We start from the raw sequence: 17,846 nt of genomic DNA on the forward strand, positions 1-17,846 counted from the left end.
GCGCTCGCGTACTGCACAATTGCAATAGTGATACGAGGCGCACACACGCCATGAATGTTGGGGGACTGTGCGTTTCACTGGCTCGCGTACAGCACCATTGCAATAGTGATACGAGGCACACACACGCCATGAACCCCATGTGGCCAACAGTATGGGTGTGGGTGCAGAGGACTCCCAGCAGAGGCCAACAGTATGGGGGTGGGTGGATATGACTCCCAGCAGTGGCCAGACATATGAGGGGTGGGTGGATATGACTCCCAGCAGTGGCCAACAGTATGGGTGTGGGTGCAGAGGACTCCCAGCAGAGGCCAACAGTATGGGGGTGGTTGGATATGACTCCCAGCAGTGCCCAGACATATGAGGGGTGGGTGGATAGGACTCCCAGCAGTGGTCAACAGTATGGGGTGGGTGCAGAGGACTCCCAGCAGTGCCCAGACATATGAGGGGTGGGTGTATATGACTCCCAGCAGTGGCCAACAGTATGGGGGTGGGTGTAGAGGACTCCCAGCAGTGCCCAGATATATGAGGGGTGGGTGGATATGACTCCCAGCAGAGCTCAGACAAATGAGGGTGGGTGGTAATGACTACCAGCAGTGGCCAACAGTATGGGGGTGGGTGCACTGGACTCCCAGCAGTGCCCAGACATATGAGGGGTGGGTGGATATGACTCCCAGCAGTGCCTAGACATATGAGGGGTGGGTAGATATGACTCCCAGCAGTGCCCAGACATATGAGGGGTGGGTGGATATGACCACCAGCAGTGCCCAGACATATGAGGGGTGGGTGGATATGACTTCCAGCAGTGGCCAACAGTATGGGGGTGGGTGCAGAGGACTCCCAGCAGTGCCCAGACATATGAGGGGTGGGTGGATATGACTACCAGCAGTGCTCAGACATATGGGGGGTACATCATCATCATCATACCACAACTACATGGGGGTATGTGCACATCCCTAACTTGTGACTATAATGATAGGGTATTAGCAACACATCACTTACAGCAGTGTCCCACTCCCTGGAGGATGGATTACTTCCACACACTGCGTGACACACCACATGTGGGTGTGATGTCAATTTCCAAATGCATACCCACCCATGGAGGCTGCAGGCAATATACACACCCTACCAACATGACACAATAGTGTATAGTGATGTAACAGCCTACCAAACAAAAAAAAGTGAAAGGGAACACACGCTGTCACGCACATCCCAGGACTGATATGAATGTCCAGGTGGTGGTCAGACAACCAAGATGTAATCGCTCATGGAAGGAATAGGGTGGAAATCCTTTAGATACAATGCACAAAATTGTGAGTCATGTGCCCAAATACCCTGCATAACAATTCCCAACATAGGGGTAGACTGTGATTACACACATGCATAGTGGTGAAAAGGGTGAATGTATCCATGAATGCATTTGTACATACTCAGAACACAAGTACAGTGAGTTGCAAGCATGGCACAGACGAATGATCAGTAGACATCTGTGAGCAGGCATGGCCACTGTTGAAGGAAACTGTCACCAAAAAAGGAAATGTGCACACATGTCAGCACAACAATTGTGAAACTGTCTGCAGTGAAGATGTCAGGTGTCACAGAGGAAGGAACACTCCTTGGGACAATATCTCCAGCCAAACTGAACACACACAACCAATGAATAATTGCAGAGACATTGTGATGGCACACCGATCCCATGGTCTACCTCATGACCATCAACAAAAAACATCTTTCAGAACCCCAAAACATTACCATAACACCAACTCCAGGCCCCTCATCACCAACATCAAGTACCTGAAATGCAATGGTGTTGAACGTAAAATAAAAGGCTTTATTCAGCTGGAAAAAATAAGATGTGCAAAAATGAGTCCGTGTTCAAATAAGACCAATTGCCAGTCCACACAAATGTCCTTGTAGGGGGACATTGGGTAGGCCCTCTACCCCTAACTTGCCTGCACATGGAGTAGCTAATGGGATGTTGACCCTTTGGGGGCAGGACCAGGCACCGCAGGGACATGAGTGGGAAGGGTAGGTGTGGTGGGTGCAGGGGTGGATGTATCCTCCTCAGTGGCTTGTGCAGCACCAAAGGTGAACAGATACTCTGGGCTGCACACTGCTGCCAGTTCGTCCAGACCAACCCCTGCACCCGAGGACACGATGGAAGGGGAGGGAGAGGACTGTGAGAGTTGTGGACTGTGACTCTGGCTGTGGGTATGTGGTCTAACCCCAGTCCCTGTGGGTGTGCCTGCAGCCCCCTGAGTGTGCGTGCCAGGAGGTGTGCGCTACGCCTTTTGTGGGGGTGTGCTGCCTGTGTCTGTTGGTGTGCGTGATGGTTTCTTCCTGCGTGTGCGTAGGATAGGTATCATAGAGGGGAGTGTGAATGGGTCCGAAGGAGGGGGGACGGACCGCTGCAGGAGGGAAACTGCTGCCGTCAGTGATGAGTCCATGGACTGTATGATCCGACGTTGGTCAGACATCGTTGCTGACATGCCCTCCATTAAAGACAACAACTGTGTCAAGATTTGTGTGTGGGCATGGAGGACATTCAACATCGATGTCTGACCAACCTGTAACTGGTGGAGTAAGTCCACAGACTCCGCACTGAGGGCAGCAGGGGTGACAGGGGCTGGGGCTGCAGTGCCGGGTCTGAAGGAGACATGGGGGACTGCACGGACAGAAGGGATGGAAGCAACTGGGAGGGCGGGGACAGACTCGGTGCTGCTGCCCAGTGTTGCTGCAAATTCCCCCTCCTCCTGGGAGTCAGAATCAGATCCGTCGGCGTGGTAAGATGTTCGCCTTCCAACAGGTCCACAGACTGGCTCCCCTCACCCTCCGTGCCACTGGCTCCCTCTGACTCCTCCACGCTGGTGGCACCGTGGCTGGGTCCCTCCTCCTGGTCCGTGCAGCTGTCTACTAAAGTTTCGGGTGATGATGCTGTGGACAAGGAGAAGAAACAGAAATGCATCAGTCACCTGTACACATCTGACACATGATCACAAAATCAATAGATCACAATGCAAATCATGCCATGCATCATGACTTACAGCCAGATAACTCTGCACATATTTGAGCCTTGTACTGCCCAGTTGGTATAGACACAATGCTACTTGGACACAATGATCCAAAGAACACACCAGGCCACAACTTGAATGAGAAATACACAGAGAAGCTAGTGTTTGTTTACAGGAGAGCAGATCAATACAATGAAGTGATGCCACCTCTTGTTCACCAAGAAAGAAACAGTAGTGGTGCCCCTCAGGGCAAACTAAACAACCTCACACCCCAAGGTGTCACCACACTCAGAGCCCTGTAAGTACATTGGCCAAACATTAAATTTAAATAAATGTTGCTACCTTGGGATTCACACAATTTTACACAATCTACATGTATTGAATGTGGTAATTTGCCTTTTTGAGGAAAGAACACTTATGTCCTGCATGAAAGTTGTCTTGCCTGTGCCATGACGTGTGCACTGTGTTGGGGCTCCATATTTGTTGGCACTAATGATTACTCTCAACATAGGAGTGTAAGGTTTTAACTGCACACCCTTGCAGCATGCATTACCTATGTAGTGTCCTCAGGCTTGATGTACATCAGTGGGAGATATGCATAGTGCCATTACGGTTGCTCATGGTACAGTCAGCTCATTCCAGATCCACGGATCAGTGTGCCCACTACAGTCCCCTGAGACACCCTGGCCTCCTAATCATGTGTGTCATCCAACACTGTGCCCTTTGTATCTAGGTTCAGCATGGGTCTGCCTCTGTGGCATTGGTCCCTGCCATAGTTTGTATTTTTCCTGTGTCTGCTACATGTGTCCACTGCAGGCCCTAGGTGTGGCAGCCAGTGACATAGCACAGGGCATCTAATCTTGTTGCACAATCGATGTCAGATGACCTGTGGACACATGTCATGTGTGATGGGGCACTATGTGGCACACATCACCTTGACACTTCTCACATGTGTATAATTAGTCCAATTTTGTCTTGCACAGCAACACTGGGATGGCACAGTCATCACTACCAGCACCTGTCTCCTGATGCCAGGGACTGGGGCACTTTGTCAACTGACATGTCACGCTCAGCATTACCCTATGTGACTAAGTCAGGTGTGTGTCATGTTATATTGCGCTTACTGTTTGTGTTCCATAAACTGCATCTGCTGTTGGTGCATCGAACATGGGTCTGTGTTGATATGGGAATGGTTTCACATCTACGTACACCATGCCACATGTGGATTCCCACAGCTGTTGGGTCTGTGTGCATCAGACCCCATATTTCCCCAGGTATACATGTCTGCATCGTTTCAATGGATGTGTTGTTTTGTTGTCATGTGTACACCTTAATCGCAATGTGTTTGATATGTACATTTGACATTCCATGTGACCTGTGCATGTGACTTGCAGGCAGCTGTCTGGATGGGATGACATCCTTCCACTGCAGGTATTGTGACGTGTGTCACTCCGGTGATATCTCGGTCTGTTCACTCAGACCGGCCCTGCAGCTCATTTCAGGGCATGTCATGTTGATTTGTCAATCAACAGGTGTATCTGGCTTTTCATAGGAGTGCCAGCAAGCTGGGATATGTGTCCTGGATGTATAGCACACGCCAGACTCCATAGTGATGTGATGTCTAGTAGCAGTTTTGCATGTGCTATGTACATTGCCATTGATGTTGGCTGACTGTCAATCTCCATTATTCCCAAATATGTCCTGCAGGGCACCGCCTCTACCAAGGTAATTCCCAGACTTGGCTACCATGAGGGAACATGCCTGCACCCGACGTTACAGATTCACTCAACAGTTGATTCAAGAGTTGACAAAAAAGCTGGCCCCACATCTCCAACAACAACACAGGTAACCTACTGCACTGACCCCCAAGATAAAAGTGAAGGCAGCCCTACATTTTTTTTGCAACAGGTACGTTTCAATTAACCATAGCTGATGTTGGTGGAATGTCACAGACGATGTTCAGCCGTGTCCTGCGTGATGCTTTGGCAGCCATGTTGGAGCACATTGATGAATTCATCAAATTTCCGACTCCTGAAGAGTTGAGAGATGTCAAAGGTGAATTCCATGCCCTGGGAGGGATGCCACATGTCATTGGGTCCATTAATGGCACACATGTGGCTTTGGTGCCACCACAGGCACAGGAGAAGGCTTACCGCAACCGTAAACATTACCATTCAATAAATGGCCTTGTCGTGTGTCTTGCTAACATGCTGATTTCCCACATTTGTGCACGTTTTCCAGGATCGGCACACAATGCTTTCATCATGAGGCGTAGCAGGGTGCCACAAATGATGCTGCCGCTGCGCAACGAGCGGGCATGTCTTGCTGGTGGGGAAACTCTGTTTGTACTGTGTGTTTCAGTATCTTTTGCTCTAACGGAATCTCCTGACCCACTTTTTCACATGATGTATCTATGTAGGGGACTCAGGATATCCCAACATGCCATGGCTAATAACACCTCTCCGCAACCCAAGAACAGCTGCAGATCAGTGGTACAATAATGCACACGGGCAGACCAGGCGAGTGATTAAGAGGACGTTTGGCCTCCTGAAGAGCAGATTCTGGTGCCTCGATAAGACCGGCGGATCCCTCCCATATGCACCGGACAAGGTCTGTACGATCTTCATTGTGTGCTGCATGCTGCACAACATGGCAGTTGAGAAGGCAGTGCCACTCATCCTGGATCCTGAGGAGCATGAACATCCACCCGTTGAGGATCAAGGGCTTGGTCACGATGCAAGTGATGAGGAGGAGGAGGATGATATCTGGAGTCAGCTCATACGCAACTTCTTCTCATAATTGTGAGTCCTTGGGTATGAGTGAGCAAGCTTGTAGCATTGAGTGGCATGTGTTGCAATGTGTGTGTCCAGCCGACTGTATGCAAAGTGACTTTGATGTGTGTTCTGATGTGTCACTCGAGTGCTGATGTCAGGCCACACAGTAATGCACAATGACTTTCTTTGATGTTTGATGTGTCCTATATTGTTCATGTTTCATAACTGCCCATCTCTATTGCAAAGATTTTTACCGGTGAACTCTTGTGTGTCTGTCATTCCCAGGTTGCTGTGCCTGCTGTCTTCTCGTGTCATCTTTGTCCTCCTACTATTCCTCATGATGATTCAGCGTTCCATGCACGGACATGTATAATTGTCAGTTCGGGTAAGAGATCCAAACAGGTTTTTTGGTGTTTGTACGCTTTGGGAGTGTGTGGAAATTGTTTCTGTGCATGTTGTAGTAAGTACCATGCATACATGTCTCATCACCATGGATCAATTAACATGTTGCACCACTCCCATGACATGACAATCACCCTTTGTGACCGTCATCTGTATTGGAGTGTGGACTCTGGTCAAGGCATCAATATAGGTAAACCTTGCCCCTGACACATTGCGGATGCTACGGGTTGACATTGTGTGGGACATCACAACAACAGGTTCTATGGGGAATTACAGCCTCTCTGTGTGCAGCAGGATGTGTTTGGCTTATCCACTTAATCTTGTGTGCCAGTACAATTGGATTTCCAACATCCATATTGTGAAGGTGGGGGCTACCTGTTCTGTCGACTGTTCTGTGAGTCTGTTTGTATGGATGCATTATCCTTTGTGCCAGTATTTCATGTCACTGTCACGTCGCTTCCTCAGGGTCGGTGGAGAACACTGCGGTGCAAACCTTCTCGGTAAGTGGATGAGAAATGTCATTTCCCATGAAACCAAGAACTTGGCACTGATGACGTCACAACATTGCGTGGAAGCAAATGCAAACGCTACTGTGGCACCAATCGGGTGCCGTTAATTCCAGGATTCTCTTGTGGCGTGCTGCATATCCTGGTCACGTTAGGGGTGCATTTGCGCCATCACTCCTCATTACTCTCTGTTGAGATCCAGCCCAGCACCTTGTTATGTTTGGCATTTCAAAGCCCAGTTGGGCAAGCCGATGAATGGCTCTTGTGGGGCTTCCTTGTGTTTACCAAATTCCCTCCCTCGTTGGACAAGCTTCTTAAGGCTCTTGCAGGGGCTGTGTAATTTCCCTTCTTGACCCTCACTGATTCCCTGGGAGAACTACAGATTGTTGGCTTTCGCTTTGTGTGAGACGCGCAGCAGCGCATTTGAATTTCTGTTTATTGGACTTTATTCATACACGGTGAATTTCTGGATGACCGCATGCCTTTAATTTTGTTGAAGCAGCCTGCAGAGCGTTATACCCCCTCATACCCTGTGGAGAAGCGTGGCTCAATGGTTAGAGCGGCAGACCCTGATGCAGAGGTCTGGCCTGGGACAAGGGATCAATTCCCGCCTCGGCGGCTCTTGGACTCAATTTCCCCATACCTGATAATTCTCGCCTCGGTGCCTAGTCTAATCATGGGTCCCACTCTGTGACTCTGGGCAATAGCTTGCTTAATCTCCACAACGACCCCAGCAGCGCTGTGGATGCCTGGCTTCACCTTGGGGGTGCCCAGGAGTGGACATTCCACAGGAAAGCCAGGATGGGTTCCACAGCGGTATGAATACAGCGCTACGAGGCCTCCGGGTAGAAGTGCGCTATATAAAATACACTACATTTACATTTACATTACATTTACATTACATTTACATATTGCTGCAATACTCTGCTACCTTTTATGTTTCTCCTGTGATCCCTGTGCTAGTTGCACAATCCCTGGAACAGGAACATAATGTAGGCCATTTATCCATTTATTTTGCAACTCATACAACAATATCTTTGGTGTGTTATGGTGTTTCATCAACTTTACATGTGCTATGAATTCATGTGGATTGTTCATCTCTGTTTTCACAACAGGGGCTTGTAGAGCTCGTCAACAAGAAGCTCCGATTCCCCAGGTACTTGGCTCTTAAGACTTTTTTGGGTATGTTGCTAACTGCTGGATAAATACATGGAAACGTATGGAACTACCTTCTTTGTAAGTGTGTAGTATTGTCCTTGTTCGATCCTCAGATCTACCAGCACTTTCATTACTGTGATCCCAACTAGGATACAGTGGCGGTTGTTTTCCTTTACAGGTATTACTGTTACTGTATAGGTGCTGAGGTATTCTGTGATTCAGTGACAAGAAGTGTAGAATCCTTATGCTTGTTCACCTTTCTTTCAGATCTCCCTCCCTGCTATTCCCTTTCTTTCCTTCCCTCGCCTGATCACCCTTTTGAGTCTGTCATTTCTACTCAGACCAAGGGGCTATCAGGAGATGGAGCCCTTTGAGCATCACACGTTACCGACAATTCAAGGCCCTGACAGTCACAGACAGTCCTGTGCACATTGGGTCACCAGCAGTACAGGTAGACTCATTACATTACTGTTAATTTCCGCAGACCGGTGGCACTAGCCATGGACATTGGCTAATGCAGCATTTCCCAAAACACATACTTGATCCGTTGGTGTAGTAAATGTGTTCACCACAGTACAATGTGCCTCATCTCTGTCACTGCGGATCTCTTGCTACTTTGCATGCATGTTCTATGGCATAACTGGCAAAGATAGTGCATATGGGAGTATGTGTACTTTGGCAACATGCATGCAGTTCTTCATGGCTAATGATCCCTATTGTGCATGAAGTACTTGGTTGTGTATCTATTTGTGCTGCGTACTACCCACAACAGGCAGGCAAAACCTGCTGAGCTGTGTGTCCAGTGCGCAGCTTGGCCTTTTGGAGCCTGATCCTGTGCCCGTCATTTTTGGTTATTGTTTATCCTTTTTCTTTGAGTGACCCATGAGTAACCTCCTTGTCTTTGTGTGCTAGTTTTTGCCTAGTTTTTCACCCCTGCTGCCATCAGGTGTTCACGCATTCCTGCTGCTGCCTCCCGTGTGGCACCGCCTCACCGAGGGCCCTGAATCTGCAACACACATGCCTCCCAGATGCTCCTCCCTCCCTCCATCCATTCTTGCTGCCGGAAGCAGCTTGTCTGTGCCATTGTTGCACCAACACCGTGACAAAGGCAGAACCGTCGGCGCCCGTCAGCGCCTGCAACGTGCAAAGTGCAAGACCCTCTGATGCTTGCATGTCCCACGTAACAAAACAGACTCATGCTCCAGCCACCCTCCAAGCAATGAACACCAGACAATCAACCACCTGCTATCAGGCAACCCCTAAGCACACACAAAACAGCTTTGCATGCTGGGTGTGCAACTCCAACTGCCTACACAACGCTGCCCCGCCTACCAAACCATATCCATACAACCAGGTTATGTGCATGCTACTCCACACCCGCTCCGTCCACCAGCACGCCATTGGACTCTGTTACCTCCTCAACACAATAGCCCCACACATTGCTTTCATTACAGTAACTTGGTTGAACACATCCTCAGCACACAACTTCAACATTGCCATCACAGACGAATGCAAGATCACCTTCAGGGACCGCACGATCAATCCAGGAGGATGAATTGCAATTCATTCAGAAGTACACCCTCAGAGTCACATACAACACCAAGGACACACTCAGCATTGTCAAGCATCTGCACTTCAGGTTTGACACCAACACCCTGACCACCCTCAGACTAACAGTCATCTACAGATCTCCATCCCTCCACCCACAATTCCACTAAGCCATCAACAAATACATCAGCACGCAGGTCCTCACCTCCACAGACTACATGTGGCTGGGGACAGCAACTTCTGGTTGGAGGATAACCACACCACCATCCTTCATTGATACATCAACCATTGCATCCAGTTCTCCAACAAGCTACACACTACCCCACACTCCGCTACATATCCCCCAAAGATGCTTGATCTAAGTCACCACAGACGAGCTGTGTGGCATCCTCGCCCAGGACACTCCAACCAAAGCCACCGCCACTAGCTGCAACCTCACACACTGGATCAGCGACTGATCCTACACTCTTGCCACACTGGTGGACTTTCCTGTGAATCACAGCAACAGTTAAGCCACCTGGGACACGGCAGACATGCTGGACTCATACAGATCTAGCCGGACTCTCATGCATACCTTGCGAAACAATCAACCATCAGTTACCTTTCAGCCCTGAAACCCGCCACACACAGACATCACCATATCATCAGCACAGACAAGAGGACATCCTTCAGGTAGGGCATAGGCACCAACACACACAACATCATGGAGCTTATCAGCATCGTGAGTGAACCCCAGCTCTCATTCCAAAAGACATCCCTCCCTTGCAAGCCAGGGGAATCCCTCAAAGCATTTTACCACTGCAAGCTCATGGACATACAAGACAGCCTCGCCACACAGAGGCAGACACCGCTATTATCCATGGGACAGACCCCCCTCAGCTCCTGGACTCTCGTCAGCAGCACAGACACCACCCAGCTCATGTACACCATCCACTCCGGCTCTCCATCAGGAACCTTCTCACACAACATCTTAATCACTGCATACTCCATCCTTGAAGCCCACCTCCGGCACGTCATGAATGTCTCCTTCGAGTACGCCACATTCCATGGTAGCTGGAGGCATGCAGAGACCCAGGCCCTTCTTAAACAACGGACAGCAATACCACAGGATCTCCTGGAACATTACCCTGCTTCCCTACCTGTCAAATGTCATCTCAAAGACAGTCAACGAGCAACTGACCAACTCCCTCGAAGCAAACACCTCCAGGCAACTCGCCCAAGTTCATCTTCCAAAGTAATCAGACCACCGCAACTGGCCTCATTGCCACCACCAATGACATTTTGGACCCTGCTCAACAATGGTGAGACCACCACCCTCAACCCCTCGACCTCTCAACGGCATTCTACACCATGTGCTACAACACTGTCAAATTACATATCTCCAACACTGGGATCCAGAGGAGGGCCCAGGATTAAATCGTCAAGTACCTCACCAGCAAGGCCCAGGGAGTCCGCCTCCCCCCTTCAGCACGTAGTACACTGGGGTCATCTGGCCCATGCCCCAGGGCTCATTTCACAGCGTGACGCTCTTCAATGTCTCCATGACCCCCCTCTCCACCATCACATGCGCACACAACCTCATCATCATGTCCTATGGCATTGACACCCAGCTGCTCCTCACCCTCAGCAAAGACCCAGCCACTCCCCCATCCAACCTTCATGAAGGCATGAGGTCCGTTGACGAATGGATGAACATCAGCCACCTAAGGCTGGACTTGGACAAGACTGAGGTCATCATCTGAGGATTGTCCCCTTACGGCTGGGACAACTCCTTGTGTCCCACCGGCCTGGGCAGCACACCAGCACCCAGTGGCCACGCACGCAAGCAAGCAGGTGTTCATCGTAGACTCCTCGCTCACAATTATAATGCAACTCAACACCATCTCTACCTCATGCTGCAACACCCTTCGCATGCTGCAAATGATCCTCAGAAAGATCCACTCCTAGGCAAGACAGACAGTCATCCAGGTCCACGACACCAGCCCGGTCAACGACGGCAGCGCCCTCTACACTGGAACAACAGCCAGACTCCAGGAGGACTTGTACACATCCAGGGTGCATGCACACACCTCATCCTCAACATTCCCTGCCACAGCCACATGACCGTCCACCTGAGATACCTACAGTAGGCTCATTGTCAACTGCAGGATCCCCTTCAGACTCCACAGCCACACTTAGGAGGCACTCCACAACCCCAGACCCAAAAACTACCATGGACGTCTCTCATCCCACACACCATTGCCCCAACTCCGTCCAGCCAACATTGCCCTGGCCACCATTTATCACATCCACAGAACAACTGCATGCAGGAGATAGTTCTCCCACCTAACCAAACAGATCTGGGACTCCCTCCCCGGGCACCTCCACATGACCCATGACCTCTACGCCTTCATGATACTCTTCAAAACCTGTCTGTCCGAGCAGTATGGCAAGCCCCCCCCTCATCAGCTTGATAACATCATAGGTGAGTTTTGCACTCCATGTATTTATTTGATGATACAATTTGATCTATGTGTGTCCTCGACCGGACTCAGATCCCAGTGTATGGATGGTCTGAGTTTGTTCCACACTCAGGCATACTTTGACATGTCCCCACACATATGTTGTTGACTCATGCAAAATGAATGCAACATCAATTTTCCTTGTGATTGTTTTGTTTATTAATCTGTCAGGTGCGTGAATCGTGAGTAAGTGATAGGTGCTGTGAAAAAAATGCCGGGAATCCGAAGTTCACAGAGGGAGATGTGATGCCTTGCCATTGGAGTCACCAGAGTCCAGACCACAGTGCTTGGCATCATTGTTCAGACTGCAACCAGCAAGTCCTTGCGGCAGAGTAGGACAGTCAATGAGGTGATGCTGTTGCACACTAAGTCCAGGTACCAGACCAGGTGACCTGGGAGATGGGCATGGCCCGCTGCCTATCACTGTCTTTTCCATGGACGACCCACCATCCTTGGGGGACCCTCATAGGCAGGCCTTGACGATGCATGGGATGCTCCGCCATATGATTTCTCCTCCTCCTCCCTCCCTGTGCCTGGTGGCACTCTTTGCCTAGAAGTGTCTTTCCTGGTGACACAGGGAGGGTGCTCCATGTTGTCAGCGATCTGATGGAGTGCATGGCTTATGTCGCTTTGCACCGCCAGGAGCTCAGCCAGTCTAGCCACCATCTGTCTTTGGTGTTGTTGCTGACTTGCATGCTGCTCGGCCTGCAGGTTTTTCATCTCTGTGAGAGTCCCCACTACCTGGCTGATCTCCCTGGTGTCCCCCGGTATGCCTCCATGATGTTGCGTAGTTGAGATATACCGGGCCTTACAGCTGGTTGGTCAGGTTCTTGCCTCCACCTGGCGCCACTCCTACCACCCCTGCCAACACGAGCCTGGCATGCCCTTGTGGGCACATCGGGTCGACAGGACCCCTGAGGGATGGCAGTGGTGGTGTTGTCTGCCACCTACTGGGTGCCCGGCGAACCTTGTCCCTCATTGTCAGACTGACTCAGTTGTTGTCTGCTGGGATGTGGACGGAATGGTGGTGGTGGTTGGCGGAGATGTTCCTGATCCAGCTGGTGCACAGGTTTGGGCACCAGAGGTGCCAGTTTGGTCGGGGTCATCCGTGGAGTGGTGAGAGGCGTCGTTGTCAGTGGTATCAGGGTCCTGCATAGCCTGGGACTGTGAATAATCTCCCCCATTGTTGGGGGTAGATTCCGCACGCTGCCCTGTGGGTGAGAGAGACAGACAATGTTAACGTCATTTAATGCAACAACCATTTTTCATACACATTGTAGTTGGAAATGTTCCACCTGGTAGATGTCTATGTTTTGGTTTGTCCTCAATGTTCACTTGTGGATGGGTATGTTGTGGGGTCAGATTGATCTGTGCTCAGGAGTCATTGACATGTGGGGGAATATTTACAATAACTGGCACAGCCCTGCATATCAGCAGGGATTCATCTGTCATTGTGCACCACAGCTATGCCAGCATGGATGCAACACATTTACAATGCGGAGCACCATGGGGGAAAGACGGCACAGCTGTGTCACGCATATGTGCCATAGAAGAGGTGCATTGCTGGAGTTGCAGCACCACGCAGCTCCAGCAATGCTGTGTGGGGCCCTCTCTGCACAATGCTGCGTCAATCCTTACGCCTGCTTCAAGCATGCGCAGGGTTTTGACACAGCATGTGCTTAAAAGTGACCGAGTGAAATCTTGTAGATTTCACTCAGCCACTTTTGGGAGCCGTTGCTGTGCCAGAACGCCCACCCCCCCTGCGCCAGAACACCTACTTCTGGCGCAGGGCTTTAGAACGTGACACATCTCCCAGATGCATCACCTTGTAAATACCCAGCACCATGGCGCCACTTTGGAGCGGCCACTGCGTCACAAAGGTGGCGCAATGACGGTGTGAAAGAAGCGCATGGGGCTTGTGAATCTGCACCGTGTATTTTTTGCTTGGATGCTTCAGCATATATGTATTGGTTTTGTTGTGTTACACGACAATTGTGACAGTGGGGCACTCCATTGCCTGTCCTAGGAGTCTGATTTGGAACTGGGCCTCCCTTGTGGTGTAGCTGTCCCCCCATGGAGCATGCTGCCATGACAGTGGTTGTGAGTTCCTGTCCAAGATATCTGACCTTGTTGTCCTGGTTTTTGTGTTTGCACTGGTCACAGGAGGGCCTTGTGCTACCTACACCAGGGCCCAGTGTCACATATCTTGTCAGTACTTTCCCACTCCCTGTGCATTGAGCATGGTGCATGGGTGTGTATATGGGCCATATGTGATGAGGGAAATTGGGCATGGGCGTCCACAGATATGTTTATAGGGGTGGGCAAATTTTTAACTTAATCACCATCCCCCTTGCACCCTTTACCCCACTGCCTTGCACCCTTCTCGCCCTCCCCCTTGCACCCTTCTCCCCATTGCCTTGCACCTTTCTCGCCCTCCCCTTGCACCCTTCTCGCTCTCCCCCCTGCACCCTTCTCCCCTCTGCCTTGCACCCTTCTCGCCCTCTCCTTGCAACCTTTACACCCTTCCCCTTGCACCCTTCTCCCCTCTGCCTTGCACCCTTCTAACCCTCCCCCTTGCACCCTTCTCCCCTCTGCCTTGCACCCTTCTCGCCCTCCCCTTTGCACCCGTATCCCCCTCCCCCTTGCACCCTTCTCCCCTCTGCCTTGCACCCTTCTCGCCCTCCCCCTTGCACCCTTCTCCTCTCTGCCTTGCACACTTCTCCCCTACACCTTCTACCCTTCGCGCCCTCTGCCTTGCACCCTTCTCGGACACCCCCTTGCACCCTTCCCACCCACTGGCGGGGGCTGCCACCTGGAACAATATCACCATTTCAAAAGCATGATGGACTAGGTCCGGCCCTGACTGGGCCCACACCAGACGCACTGGCGATCCAGGGGGGAAGCAAGAGCCCCCCTTGCCCCCCCTGCGGACACCCATGCAATTGGGTCAGATTTGGAGTCCCACAATGCATTTTGTGACACTCACCCTCCCAGCATACTGGATGTCCATTTTTGGTTCTGCCCTTGCTGTAGCATAGGACATAGCATGGCCTTGCTTTCTCAATGGGGCAAACATATGTTAGTGGCATTAGCGTTGTTTTTGGATGTAGTTGTGGGCAGTGGGCGCTTGGGGGTTGGTGCAGACATTTTTTGTACTTGGGGTGTGGATGCCATTACCCCCATGTTACATGAGTTCTTTGTGTACTCACCAGGCTCCACGACTCCTTCAATTACATGTACTCCCACCGGTGGTAGCAGGGCCATCACCTTCTCCTCCCAGGGCTGGTACTGTACTGGTCTGTGGGGACCACCACCTCCAGTGTGCTGGCTCTGTAGGTACTATTCATTCATTTTCCGCTTGATCATCCTCTGCAGATCATACCACCTGGCCTGGCACTCCTTCCTTGTGCGTCTGATGGATGCAACAACATTCACCCTATTGACTATCCTCCCCCACATTTGTGTTTTCTTAGCTATGCTGGTCCGTCTGACCAATGCACCAAACAGCTGTGGCTCGACTCTGATGACTTCATCTACAAGGATCTCCATCTCCTCCTTTGTGAACTTTGGATTCTTCTGTGCGGACATGGTGTGGGATCTCGGTGTGTATGGATGTGGGTGTGTGGGTCTGAATGTGAATGGGGGGTATGTGGGTCTGAATGTGATTGGAGGGGTATGTGTGAAGGTGTATGTGTGCAGTTGGTGGTGTGTCAGTGTCTCTTGCTAATTGGGTATGTTGCAAAGAATCATGGTTTATGTGTGTGGGCCCTTTTTATTGGTCCATTTGTGGGTGGGGCTTAGTTAGAATTTTTTTGGGTTTGTTATAAGGGGTGGTTCTGAGTAGCCCCTCTATTTGCCTGTTTAGATCTGCCCAGGACATTTATTTCCATGGTTTGTACACTGGAGACGTTAGTCGTTTTCACCCTCGTCGTGCTGTTTTACAGTGTCCGTGTGGTTCAGTACGGCTGGTTTACTTGTATTTGCTTCTGTTTATTTGTGTGTCCAATGCGACGTTCTTGAGGTACGGGTCGTTTTCTACCTCCTTGTGCTGCTTCACGGGGTTCGCGTGCGCTTCGTTCTGTGTGGGTTTGTCTCGTATTCGATTTTGTGGCTCGCTCATAGGCGAAGTTTACCGTACAAATCCCAGCTCATACGCGACGTTTTCCATACGAATCGCATTCTGATTCCCCAGTCTGGATCGTACTTGTCGGGTCTCACAGCATGTTTACGTATCGTACGGTTCACTTTCAGAGTCCGTATCATACGAATTTTCTCTTGCTTTTCGTACAGTTCGCAAAGATTCAGACGTATTTATTTCCTACAAATCGTACTACGCGATTTGGACGGATTTGGACCATTCGTACGGAAAGGGCTACGAATTCGAGTCATTGTACGGATTTGTTTGCCGAATCGGAATCGACCCCTTATTGTTGGGTATTGATAATTAATTTATTGAACATTAATTATTAATTGGTAATTATTTCAAAATTTAGGGGCCCAGTAGGATGTCGGGCGGATTGCCGCCGCCAGGCTGGCTGTAGCCACCATCGGCCTGGTGGGGGAAATCCGCCTGACATTCTGTCCTGAATTCCCCCCGCCATATTAGAATGGCGGGGGAGAAGCGGCTGGCGGAAAGACCGCCCGCCGCTTTTCCCACCCCGGTCGCCTTGCGGCCGGGGCGGAAAAGGATTAATATGGTGGCGGTGACTAATAGACACCGCCATCCATATTATATTAGGATGGCCCAAATTGGATGCCTTTCCGTGGCGGCGATGCCTCCACGGAAAGGCATGCAGTCGTCACTCTGGGGGCCCCCTGCCGGCCCCCAGAGTGAAGGAGAGGTAGGGGGTGCACACGGGGGTACATTTGCATAAACAAAGCGGCAGCCCTTATGGCGGGCGGTCCCATTCCCTGCTAGGATGACGGGCGGACAAAGTCCGCCCGTCATCCCAAAAGGCCCCATAATTTTCTGGTTATGAAACTTAAGTTATTGTTGTTTTATCATTAATTGGTAATAACATATAATTAAATATTATTTATTGACACATTTAATAAATATATTAATAAGTAATTATTAATTGGTAATTAATGTTTAATAATGATTAATTCTGGTCTAAAAAACAGTTAATTGTTCAGTATGTGTTAATTGGTGATTAAGTTGCAATAATTAATATGTTTTTGTTATTAAAAATATTTTATTGTTCAATATGTATTTAGTAATTAATATGTATTAATTGTTATTTATTGGTATTTATTATTAATTTGTTGATTATTTATTCATTGGTAATTATGTTTTTCATAATTATTTATTGGTATTTGTAAATAGTTTAGAGTTATTTAATAATTATTTCATTAATTATTTTTAAATATTTAATTTATAACCATGTTATTTTTAACTTCTACGCTTTCAAACGCTTTCCCTACTGTTGCACTCTCTGGAGTTGGAATAGTAACTTTTACCCCTGTGCTATACAACACTTCCCTACTATTACACTCTCTGTAGTGGGAATAGTAATTTTTACCCCTACGCTATCCAACACTTTCCCTACTGTTGCACTCTCTGGAGTGGGAATAGTAATATTTACCCCTAAGCTATCCAACACTTTCCCTACTGTTGCACTCTCTGGAGTGGGAATAGTAATTTATACCCCTAAGCTATCCAACGCTTTCCCTACTGTAGCACTGCCTGGAGTGGGAATAGTAATTTTTTACCCCTAAGCTATCCAACACTTTCCCTACTGTTGCACTCTCTGGTGTGGGAATAGTAATTTATACACATACGCTACCCAAACACTTTCCCTACTGTTGCACTCTCTGGATAGGGAATAGTAATTTTAAGCCCTACGCTATCCATCATTTTCCTTACTGTTGTTTTTTTTGGAATTGGAATAGTAGTTTTATTTCCTCTGTTATTTAATATTGTTTGTAATATTTTAGTTAATGTAGTAT

The sequence above is a fragment of the Lissotriton vulgaris genome, chromosome 3_1, assembly GCF_964263255.1.
Source record: "Lissotriton vulgaris chromosome 3_1, aLisVul1.2, whole genome shotgun sequence".
Taxonomy (NCBI): Eukaryota; Metazoa; Chordata; class Amphibia; order Caudata; family Salamandridae; genus Lissotriton; species Lissotriton vulgaris.